Here is a 12243-nt window from a genome sequence, read left to right as displayed (position 1 = left end):
GAAAACTGTTCATTAATGCAGAGCATGTTACAGGCAGGGGCGGAGATCCGAGTAATTCCTGGAGGGGGGGGGGGTCATTAAAAATATTGCTGTCTTGCCCTATCTCCCTCTCTCTCTCCCTTATGCTCATTTGCAACTTGCCTTACATCATGTCAAAGCAGAAAGCGAACACCGGTCTGTTATGCCGTGTAGAGCATTTAAAAATACTACTCTGTCACGGTCAGCGTGGGTTTTGCTCGAACTTTACTGGACCGAATTTCAACATGTAACCTAACTTCATCGGTGCAGAGGTGGAGGTACTGTTGCAGAATGTAGATGTGTCCATTCTATTCCACCATGGCTTTATCCACGCAATTGAGTTTAGTGCTTATTTATGTATTCAATGCCATTTGCAGTGTGTGACGATGTGATCGTATGTTAGGACATCATGATGCCTCGTAGAATCATGAAATGTGATTTTATGATACAAATATTCTCGTATTTATTGATTTTATAATTATTCAAATCCGAGGATGTCTGTAGAATTGATGTGAACGCAATCACCAATGATTTCTCACAAATTCAGCCCTTAAGAACATGGGCGCACTCAAATCTGGCTGATTTACGACTGCTATTTAGTGTTCTAAAATTCTGTTCAAAGGTATTAAGGAATCCCAGATGAGAAAACTTTCATGAATGCCTCAATTATCACGGGAACTTCGTAAGTGGAGTTCCCGGGAAATTTCTTCTTAACATGTTCTTAACTGCGTTCGAGAATGAGGTCCAATGTCTGTCAACCTCTTTACAAATCGTGTAGCATAGCGGCAGACAGTGACAGGGGAGAGAGGAGGAAAAAGAGGAGTGTGTGTGTGTGTGTGTGTGTGCTTTGTCCAAAATCAGCCTATTTTTTTTATCAGCATGCTGGTTAAGCTAATAGCTAATGATTGTTAACAAGCTCAAATTTGAGCTTTTGGACAAACCAGGAGAAATGTCACTTTTCATGTTACAAGCTTGTGCTTGTTGAACAAGTGGTGGGATAAATTACTTACTGGCTTTTACTTGTTGAAGTTTTACTGGTGTGGTTGGTTTCCTCACAATCGAACTGTGTACTGCTAGGCTGATTGACTGTAACAAGGAGCTGGCTGCCGGTAGCCCGTCAGTTGGAAACAGAAATGTGGACCAAACCACTTTGAGGAATCATGATTGTTTATTGTTTGACGCTTATAATTAGGCACCACTTGTGTTGTGCTTTTATTTAATATTACTATATTATTCAAAATTATTTATTTGTGTTTACAAATATTTTATAATTTTTTTTTGGGGGGGGGAGCAACTTTATGGAAAGGGGAGACATGTCCACTGTGTCCCTCCTGGGATCTCCGCCCCTGGATTCCATGCCATGTGCTCCAGCTCCAGAGTGGGTGTTGCTTAACTTTTCACAAAATAGAATCACCAATTACCAGAATTTAATTGAACCAGAACTTGTGTGTGTGAGTGTGTGTGTGTGTGTATAGACACAGCTCATGGTGGCCGTGGATGGTGATAACTTAATGTTTTTCAGAGTAAAATCACCAATTACCAGAACTTTAACATCATCACCGGTGTTGTTAATGGGGTAGAATCAATTCGAAATGGAGACGGCTTTGAGTGTGTCATGGACATCAATTTATTTAGACTACATCTGAACGTAACCCATTTGTGTTGAAATTCAGGCAGGTTTGCCAATAGGCTGAGTAGCATTGGCTAATGCAACTGATTGGGTTTCACCGGTTCATGAAGTCGCATCCACTGCGTAGGTTTCGCTAGTTAAAGCTAACGGGCTAATATGCTCTACATTGAGGAGAGGCGATTCAAGTATGTATATCCTCACTTCCAGACTTGCTAATAGCCTACATTCGTTACAAGTATTAGGATCGCTAAAGGAGGCAGGGGAGTCGCTAAACATATTACATGCCAGGCTGCAGACGGAGCTAGTATTAGAAGCCATGGAACACACTGGAAGCCGTCTAGGAGCAGCTAGCCGGCCCAGTGGGGAATGACACAGAATAGATAGAGATTTCAGATAGGGAAGTAATAGAAATAGAAATAGAAAAGCCTTTATTGTCATTGTATTCGCATACAACAGAATTTGGCGTGCTGCTCCTGTTGGTGCGACGAGGGACAACATATAACACAACAACAACATATAACACAACAATATTCTAAAACCAGAATATCTAAAAACAGTACGAATAGCTTAAAATATATATATATATATTAAGAGTTCAACAAAGTGCGGTGGTATAGATCAAAGTACTTCCCTGAGGAGCAGTACATACAGCAACAGTACCTCCCTGAGGTGCTTTACAATAAATACAGTTTTGTTTATACACATGTGTAAGGGGATTGAGATGGCATATGTGACTTGCAGTCAATAAAGCGATTAGTGTATTAATATTGCAAAATGAAATTCTATGTTTAGTGCATGTCTGTATTTAGTGATCTGATGGCTGGCGGCACAAAACAGTTCTCTAGACACGTGGTCCTTGCTCTAAAGGATCTGCACCGTCTGCCTGAGGGCAGGAGAGCAAACAGGTGGTGGCCTGGGTGAATGAATATGTTATTGGACCTGCCAAGGTAGCGGGAGCAGGCAATAGATTCGAGGGAGGGCAGTGAGCAGCCAGTGATTTTTTTGGGGCTGTGTTGATAACCCTTTGAAGGGCTCTTTTGTCTGCTGCAGTGCAACTGGAGTACCACGCCGAGATGCAATAGGTCAGTACACTTTCGATAGTGGTGCGGTAGAAGGCCACCATCAGATTACACTCTAGGTTGTTTTTCCTGAGTATTCTCAGGAAGTGTAGTCGCTGCTTTGCCTTTTTCACTGTTTCTGAGGTGTTGGCAGACCAAGAGAGGTCATCTGATAAGTGGGCTCCTAGGAACTTGAAGGTGTGGACCTTTTCCACACAGTCCCCATTGATGTGGAGTGGGGCCGGATCTGCACTTTGCCTTCTGTAGTCCAGAATTCATTATTTTGTTTTTGTGGTGTTCAGTGACAGATTGTTGTCTGAGCACCACACTGTCAGTTTCTTTACTTCATCTCTGTAAGCTGATTCGTTGTCTCCTGATATGAGTCCAATCACAGTTGTGTCATCAGCTAATTTAATGATGATGTTGGTTGGATGGGTCGGAGTACAGTCATGAGTGTACAAGGAGTATAGAGTAGTGGGCTCAGCACACAGCCTTGTGGAGAGCCAGTGCTGAGTGTGATGGTGGAAGAGAGGTGGGGGCCGAGTTTTTTTAGTTTGTGGGCGGTTTGTGAGGAAGTCCTTTATCCAGGTGCAGATGGAGGGGGAGAGGCCTAGAGCAGCTAGCTTGCTGACTAGTATGTCTGGGATGATGGTATTGAATGCTGAGCTGTAGTCTGTGAAGAGCATTCTTACAAAGGTTCCTCGGAGTTCCAGGTGGTTCAGTGCGGTGTGGGGGGCTACGTCGATGGCATCTTCCGTGGACCTGTTTGCTCTGTAAGCAAACTGATACGGGTCAAATGTGGGGAGAAGGGTGGATTTGATGTGCTGTGAAACCAGTTTCTCAAAGCACTTCATGATTACAGGTGTAAGTTTAATCGGTCTGTAGTCATTCAAGCTGTTGATGGCTGGTTTCCTTAGGGACGGGGATGATGGTAGCTGATTTTAGGAAGGGTGGGATGGTGGCTAGAGTCAGAGAAAGAATCAATATCTTAGTGAAGACCCCAGCGAGTTGGTTGGCACAGGCATTGAGTACCTTTCCAGATACACTACTACATCAGTACACTAGTAAACTGCACTCACACTAATGGCTTTCTTGCTGCACAGCTCTGAACCTGTTGGCTACGGTTACAGTTCCATGATAATCACCTTAGTGAACCTCCCCTTAGTGACGCTTACCATAGCGACTCACTCTGGTGATTTCCCCTAGGAATGCTGGGCATGTCTGGACTCATGGGTCAGGCTCAGGGATGGAGGAAGATTAGTTTCAAATCTACACATGGTTCACAAGGGCTCTGCTTTGAGTTACACATTTCATTTTCCATTTCAAAATGATTATAAAATATAAAAAACACATGACATATCATGAGATGTAAACCCCACCTATGAGTGCTGGGAATTGCATCAGCTGATGTGTCAGGGGCATGGGATACACCTGCTGTTCAGTTCTGACGGTCCTGGACACACTGCTGTGGTTATAAAAGGCCTAGATACAAGTAAATGCTTCTGAGAGTTCTGGACACAATAATATGGTTCTGAACGTGCGAGAGAGAGTCTTTGTGTGTGTGTGTGTGTGTGTGTGTGTGTGTGTGTGTGTGTGTGTGTGTGTGATATGTGTGTGTGTCTGTGTGTGTGAGTAAGAATATGAACGTGTGTGTTTGTCTATGTCTCTCTAGTCTACGTGTGTGTGCATGAGTGACTGTGTGTGTGTTTGTGTGTGTGTGTGTCTGTGTGTCTGTGTATGTATATGAAGATAACATGAGGAAGAATGTATACATATATTATATTTGTAAGGACTACAAAGAGGAAGAGCCCTGACAGTAGACGTGCAGCGCACACACCCACACACTCGTAGAGGTGGTCATAGTACACACTAGTCACGTACACACCAGCGAAGCACGTAGACTTGACCACAAACCACAGAAACAAACGGCTTCATTTCTGAGAAACAAAGGATGTTGATTAAGTTCAAACAGGCATTATGAGCTGTCAGTGACTTTAAGGCAGACCAGAGGTGGGAACTTGAATGATGCACTCACTCACAAACCTGGCGAATTGCACATAAGTGTCATCGATAGGAAGTTTCACATTTACAAGACATGGAAGTCAGCATTACTATTAACATATTTCACAGACTTAAGTTGATATAACAGTGCAATCTTAATTAAGTGAATACATGTTTGAGATTTATCATGCGTGTATCTACATGAAGATAACATGAGGAAGAATGTATACAGCGATTATATTTGTAAGAAGAGCCCTGACAGTAGACGTGCAGTGCACACACCCACACACACGTAGAGGGTGAGAGACTACTCACGTACACACCAGCGAAGCACGTACACTTGACCACAAACCTCAGACACAAACGGCTTCATTTCTGAGAAACAAAGGACGTGGTGTCATTTCTGAGAAATAGGATGCACTCGGCAGCCAGACCCCACCTACACAGTTTCAGTTTCAGTTCATGAGTGAATGTATAGTCAGTGTGTGTGTGTGTGTGTGTGTGTGTGTGTGTGTGTGTGTGTGTGTGTGTGTGTGTGTGTGTGTGTATATATATATATGTAACATAACTTGTGCAAAGTGAAAACATGTTGCGTCACACAAACGTCTGCACAATTGACAATTTAACACAAATGTTATACAATTTAACAAAGAGTTATTGTACTATTCGAACACTTTATTTGAGAGGTCTTATTTAAAACAGATCAAATCTGGCCAGATCAAATACAGTTTTGTGATTGGGTATGTATCATTATTTTCTTTGGATCGGTTCATGTAGGCGCATGTCCGCTATATTAATAATTAGACTAGCTATCTCTTGTATAGGCTAAACAGTAGGCCATGACCATATTATATAAGTACAAAGTAGGCTACAATCACACCCAAACCACACTTTGGGAACCACTGACATAGATTGTGCAGAAGTATGAAAATCCCAGCTCAGTGTGTGTGTGTGTGAGAAATAAAGAGTTTTGTGCATTGTGTATTTTAATAAGAGAATAAGAGTTAATCACTTCCTCATAATCTCTGCTGAAATGCTAGTACCTGTGGAATGAACTTCCTGCATCTGGTGGTCCCCTCTGTCCCTGTGAGAGACAAGAATCTCTTTTTTTCCCCTGTCCTTGTGAGAGACAAGAATCTCTTCTGGAATCTGATATGATTCCAAGCACTGGATAATGTTGCTGTCCAAATGCATCTGCAATGCTGTGCCAATGCAAGGAGGGGATCTATCCAGATCACAAAATAGATGTGGCCTGACAGTTTTTCAGGCAAAGGAAGGAATCCATGAACCAATAAATTAAACAATGAATAAACTGTGTCACTCCACACAGACAGGACAAACACTGACCAGCAGCTTCCAGTGTCACGGAAATAAACACAGGACAAACACTGACCGGCAGCTTCCAGTTGCAGTGTTATCCTTTCAAAGAACTGAGAATAAAAGTAGTGTTGATTAAGTTCAAACAGGCATTATGAAATGAGCTGTCAGTGACTTTAAGGCAGACCAGAGGTGGGAGCTTGATTGATGCACTCACTCATATGGTGAATTACATGTAAGTGTAATCGATAGGAAGTTTCACATTTACAATACATGGAAGTCAGCATTACTATTAACATATTTCACAGACTCAAGTTGATAAAAAAGTGCAATCTTAATTAAGTGAATACATGTTTTAGATGTATCATGTTACTGTTAAACTCCCTCCTAAGCACAGTAAGGCCTAAATGAAAAATGATAATTTCTCGTGTAATGAGCAACTGGGATTTTTTTTCAGTGATGTGTTTTTGCCACAGCAATGACGGAGTCTTCTCTGGACATGCTGACTGTGGTATTACAACAGAAGGATATTCTACTCTGGCCTCAGCTCTGTAATCAAACCCCTCACACCTGAAAAAGTTGGATCTGAGAGGGAACGACCCAGGAGAATCCGGACAGGAGCTGCTCACTGATCTATTAGAGCAGCCCCCTGGTGGTCCGCAACGGCATTGCAGGGGGTCCGCGACATAAGCCTATGTTGATCAGTTCACCATTGAATTTTTTTATTTTTATAAATTTGCTTTGATATTTCAACACATTTCCAGATTACTCTTGAATATCGTGAAAAATATCTAAAAATATAGCTGCAAGCAGCGATGCGGATTCCTCCTAAGATTGCGAAACCAGGAGAAAATGTATATTCTTTACAATTTTGGAAAGAAGAGTAAAAGAAGGAAAGAAGAGTGGAAGAAGGAAAGAATAGAGGAAAGAAGAGTGGAAGAAGGAAAGAATAGAGGAAAGATGTGTCTTGCCAAAGGACGCTTTGACAGGGAATTGAACTAACAACCTTCTGAATACCAAACGACTTCTCTACCCCTGTACCAATGTCACCCAGGTTTATATCTCAAAGTTTTGCTTAGATAATACTTCACTTCCTTGTTGGCGGCTTGCCTGCTGAATTTGAGTGGCTATACCGGACAAACGGTTGTGAGGATCAAAATTCTATTCCATATTTTTTGTGAGGCTTGGTCTGAAGATCATCTCTGGTGATTTTGAAGAAGATTTGACCAAAATTGTAGGAGGAGTAGGCTTTCAAAGGTTTTTTGATAAAACCGGGAATAACAGAAAATCTATACAACCGAAAATTGGCGCCATTGAACGTCGAATTCGTCTTGATCCAAGGAATCCAATGGTACCTCATTTTTGAAAATCGGTCAAACGGTTCAAAAGTTACAGTGTTAACAAAAGTCCAACTTTGACCCGTTGGTGGCGCTAGTGTGGTCTAGTGGGAGACATGAAACTTGGTGTGAGTGAAGAAGGGACTGTCCTTAATGAGTGTGCCAAATTTCAGAAAAAGTTACCATATGGGATTTGAGAAAAATTGTAGGAAGAGTAGGCTTTTAAAGCAGTTTGATAAAACCGGTAATAGCGGAAAATCTATACAACCGAAAATTGGCACCATTGAACGTCGAATTCGTCTTGATCCAAGGAATCCAATGGTACCTCATTTTTGAAAATCGGTCAAACGGTTCAAAAGTTACAGTGTTAACAAAAGTCCAACTTTGACCCGTTGGTGGCGCTAGTGTGGTCTAGTGGGAGACATGAAACTTGGTGTGAGTGAAGAAGGGACTGTCCTTAATGAGTGTGCCAAATTTCAGAAAAAGTTACCATATGGGATTTGAGAAAAATTGTAGGAAGAGTAGGCTTTTAAAGCAGTTTGATAAAACCGGTAATAGCGGAAAATCTATACAACCGAAAATTGGCACCATTGAACGTCGAATTCGTCTTGATCCAAGGAATCCAATGGTACCTCATTTTTGAAAATCGGTCAAACGGTTCAAAAGTTACAGTGTTAACAAAAGTCCAACTTTGACCCGTTGGTGGCGCTAGTGTGGTCTAGTGGGAGACATGAAACTTGGTGTGAGTGAAGAAGGGACTGTCCTTAATGAGTGTGCCAAATTTCAGAAAAAGTTACCATATGGGATTTGAGAAAAATTGTAGGAAGAGTAGGCTTTTAAAGCAGTTTGATAAAACCGGTAATAGCGGAAAATCTATACAACCAAAAATTGGCACTATTGAACGTCGAATTCGTCTTGATCCAAGGAATCCAATGGTACCTCATTTTTGAAAATCGGTCAAACGGTTCAAAAGTTACAGTGTTAACAAAAGTCCAACTTTGACCCGTTGGTGGCGCTAGTGTGGTCTAGTGGGAGACATGAAACTTGGTGTGAGTGAAGAAGGGACTGTCCTTAATGAGTGTGCCAAATTTCAGAAAAAGTTACCATATGGGATTTGAGAAAAATTGTAGGAAGAGTAGGCTTTTAAAGCAGTTTGATAAAACCGGTAATAGCGGAAAATCTATACAACCGAAAATTGGCACCATTGAACGTCGAATTCGTCTTGATCCAAGGAATCCAATGGTACCTCATTTTTGAAAATCGGTCAAACGGTTCAAAAGTTACAGTGTTAACAAAAGTCCAACTTTGTCCCGTTGGTGGCGCTAGTGTGGTCTAGTGGGAGACATGAAACTTGGTGTGAGTGAAGAAGGGACTGTCCTTAATGAGTGTGCCAAATTTCAGAAAAAGTTACCATATGGGATTTGAGAAAAATTGTAGGAAGAGTAGGCTTTTAAAGCAGTTTGATAAAACCGGTAATAGCGGAAAATCTATACAACCAAAAATTGGCACCATTGAACGTCGATTTCGTCTTGATCCAAGGAATCCAATGGTACCTCATTTTTGAAAATCGGTCAAACGGTTCAAAAGTTACAGTGTTAACAAAAGTCCAACTTTGACCCGTTGGTGGCGCTAGTGTGGTCTAGTGGGAGACATGAAACTTGGTGTGAGTGAAGAAGGGACTGTCCTTAATGAGTGTGCCAAATTTCAGAAAAAGTTACCATATGGGATTTGAGAAAAATTGTAGGAAGAGTAGGCTTTTAAAGCAGTTTGATAAAACCGGTAATAGCGGAAAATCTATACAACCGAAAATTGGCACCATTGAACGTCGAATTCATCTTGATCCAAGGAATCCAATGGTACCTCATTTTTGAAAATCGGTCAAACGGTTCAAAAGTTACAGTGTTAACAAAAGTCCAACTTTGACCCGTTGGTGGCGCTAGTGTGGTCTAGTGGGAGACATGAAACTTGGTGTGAGTGAAGAAGGGACTGTCCTTAATGAGTGTGCCAAATTTCAGAAAAAGTTACCATATGGGATTTGAGAAAAATTGTAGGAAGAGTAGGCTTTTAAAGCAGTTTGATAAAACCGGTAATAGCGGAAAATCTATACAACCGAAAATTGGCACCATTGAACGTCGAATTCGTCTTGATCCAAGGAATCCAATGGTACCTCAGTTTTGAAAATCGGTCAAACGGTTCAAAAGTTACAGTGTTAACAAAAGTCCAACTTTGACCCGTTGGTGGCGCTAGTGTGGTCTAGTGGGAGACATGAAACTTGGTGTGAGTGAAGAAGGGACTGTCCTTAATGAGTGTGCCAAATTTCAGAAAAAGTTACCATATGGGATTTGAGAAAAATTGTAGGAAGAGTAGGCTTTTAAAGCAGTTTGATAAAACCGGTAATAGCGGAAAATCTATACAACCGAAAATTGGCACCATTGAACGTCGAATTCGTCTTGATCCAAGGAATCCAATGGTACCTCATTTTTGAAAATCGGTCAAACGGTTCAAAAGTTGTGTATGTTAACAAAAGTCCAACTTTGACCCGTTGGTGGCGCTAGCGTGGTCTAGTGGGAGACATGAAACTGGGTGTGAGTAAAGAAGGGACTGTCCTTAATGAGTGTGCCAAATTTCAGAAAAAGTTACCATACGGTTCTAGGGGCTGCCATTGACTCCCATGGTACAAGAATAATAAAGCCTACAATAACAATAGGTTATCCTAATAAGATTCGCTCCGTTGGGGAGAAATTATCTCCGGACAGAAATGTCCGGGCCAATCAAATTGTCAAGGCGGGCTTTATACGATGATGGACAGATGGTCAACAGTAACGTAATCAACACACGGGTTGAATTCGTTTTCAACAAACATGGCTGCCGCTGGAGAGCTGAAATGTATAGATTCGAGTCCATTTAGACATTGACAGTGCATTCATTTTGAAAGAGGAACAGAGAAACGCGATCAAGGCATTTGTCAATTGAAAAGATGTTTTTGCCTTCCTTCCTACGGGATCCGGTAAAAGTTTAATTTATCAGCTGGCCCTGGTCACATACTACGTTGTTCTGATTGGTTGTAGGTAACTAATTGAGCGAAGAGGCATTTTTTCTCCTGTTTCGGTTGAAACACGCCCCATAATCACAGCCCAATGGACCGGTATCAGACTCATATTCTGACTAGAATTATCGTCTGGCTAATGTGAACCCATATTCAGCGAAGAAATTACACCGACAAGTGCTACAGGCGGAATATGTGCGGGGGGAGGGGGCGTGGCGGCGGCGGTTAAACACGCACGCGCAGGCACATCAGTGGGCCGCAAATTACTTTCTAGTCAGAATGGTGGTCCCTGGGACAAAACCAGTTGAAAACCCATGTATAAGAGGTTCCAAAATATAAACTGGAGATACGGAAGTGAAAGAATATTTTTGTCAAATGTCAAGTTCTATTTTGATCCAAAGCAGAACTCGTTACATTTCGCTTTTATCTTAATCAGGCGATCTGTATTTATATTTCCTGATACATTGGGAAGTGTGAACACAGCCTATTACCTTAGATACACAGATCAGAGAGGGAACGACCCAGGAGACTCCGGAGAGAAGCTGCTCACTGATCTACTAGAGGTTCCAAAATACAAACTGGAGATACTGAAGTGAAGGAAGGTTTTTTTTTTTTTTTTTTTAATTAAGGAATACAAAATATTCTAGATGTGACACGAGGAGAGGACTTTCCTTGGTGTTTAATTCTAATGTAATGGTGGACAGGAAAGCATAACTGCAGGCACTGGTTTTCATATGGATTAGATGAGGAAACCCACACATAAAGTATAAGAATGAAAGAGAAGTGAATATTAGTATTATTTTATTATAACAAATTCTATTTTGATCCAAAGCAGAACTCGTTACATTTCGCTGTTCGGAGGAGGAGGTCAAAGGGTACAGATGACCCCAGCCTTGGAGATCATCTTGTGATCTGATGTTATTATTCTTTTAATCCTCCACATCCAACCTACATCGAGTGCAGCACGGGTCATAGAGCCAAATAATGGCCTGGATTGCCTTGTCACAGCTCCTTGTGGTTACTCAGTCTCTTTTGCTCTCCATAGCATATGCTTATTTTTTGGACAGGTCTACAGTATTGAAAACACATGATTCTACCTTCCTCTACTAACAACAAATAATGTTATATGACTGTTAATTACTTTTGGTGTCATTTTGACTGCGCAGATGATTGAGGTTTGTGAAGTTTCTTGTGTAGCGCTCGCCCTCATGTGGTCAATAGTGGTACTGTCATCTCTTCTCTATTTTTCTACTGTCAAGACGATTCAGGCCTTGGAAACTGAATGTTACTGGGATGATTTACATGGTGTCCTCTGACAAGTTCTAGTTTTTTCCTGTTGGCACATTGCTTTGTTCATTATGAGGACACCCATTATAGTAGGCAGTAGAGTAACATTTATACAGACTTAGCCAGCCTTTTATGCTGTATTTTTTAAATATTTGTAATGAAACAAAAATAGGTTTTTACGGAAAATCTTCATTTCACCTGAATTTCACCCTTGACACCTGCCACATGACAACAACTTACCAACTACCTCCTTTTAAAAAAATATCCAAAGTATTTCCATTTGTCCATTACTTAAACCATTCTAAGTAACTAAATAAAAATACATTAGAATATATATATTTTAATTTATAGATAACACTAGAAAAAAAGCCAGTGTGTAATATTTCAAAGAAAGTTCCATTTTTATTTATGATCATAGTTGTGAAATCATGTGAAATCATTTATACATACCTCAGTATTTACACAAATGGAATAGCGAGGACTGTAATTAAAGATAAATGTTTTAGAAATAATATGGATAATTTAAGGCCAACAATTAAATATAACTGC

This window comes from Clupea harengus, chromosome 20 (assembly GCF_900700415.2).
Source record: "Clupea harengus chromosome 20, Ch_v2.0.2, whole genome shotgun sequence".
Taxonomy (NCBI): domain Eukaryota; kingdom Metazoa; phylum Chordata; class Actinopteri; order Clupeiformes; family Clupeidae; genus Clupea; species Clupea harengus.
The sequence above is the reverse complement of the archived record's forward strand: the minus strand, read 5'-3'. Positions refer to the sequence as shown.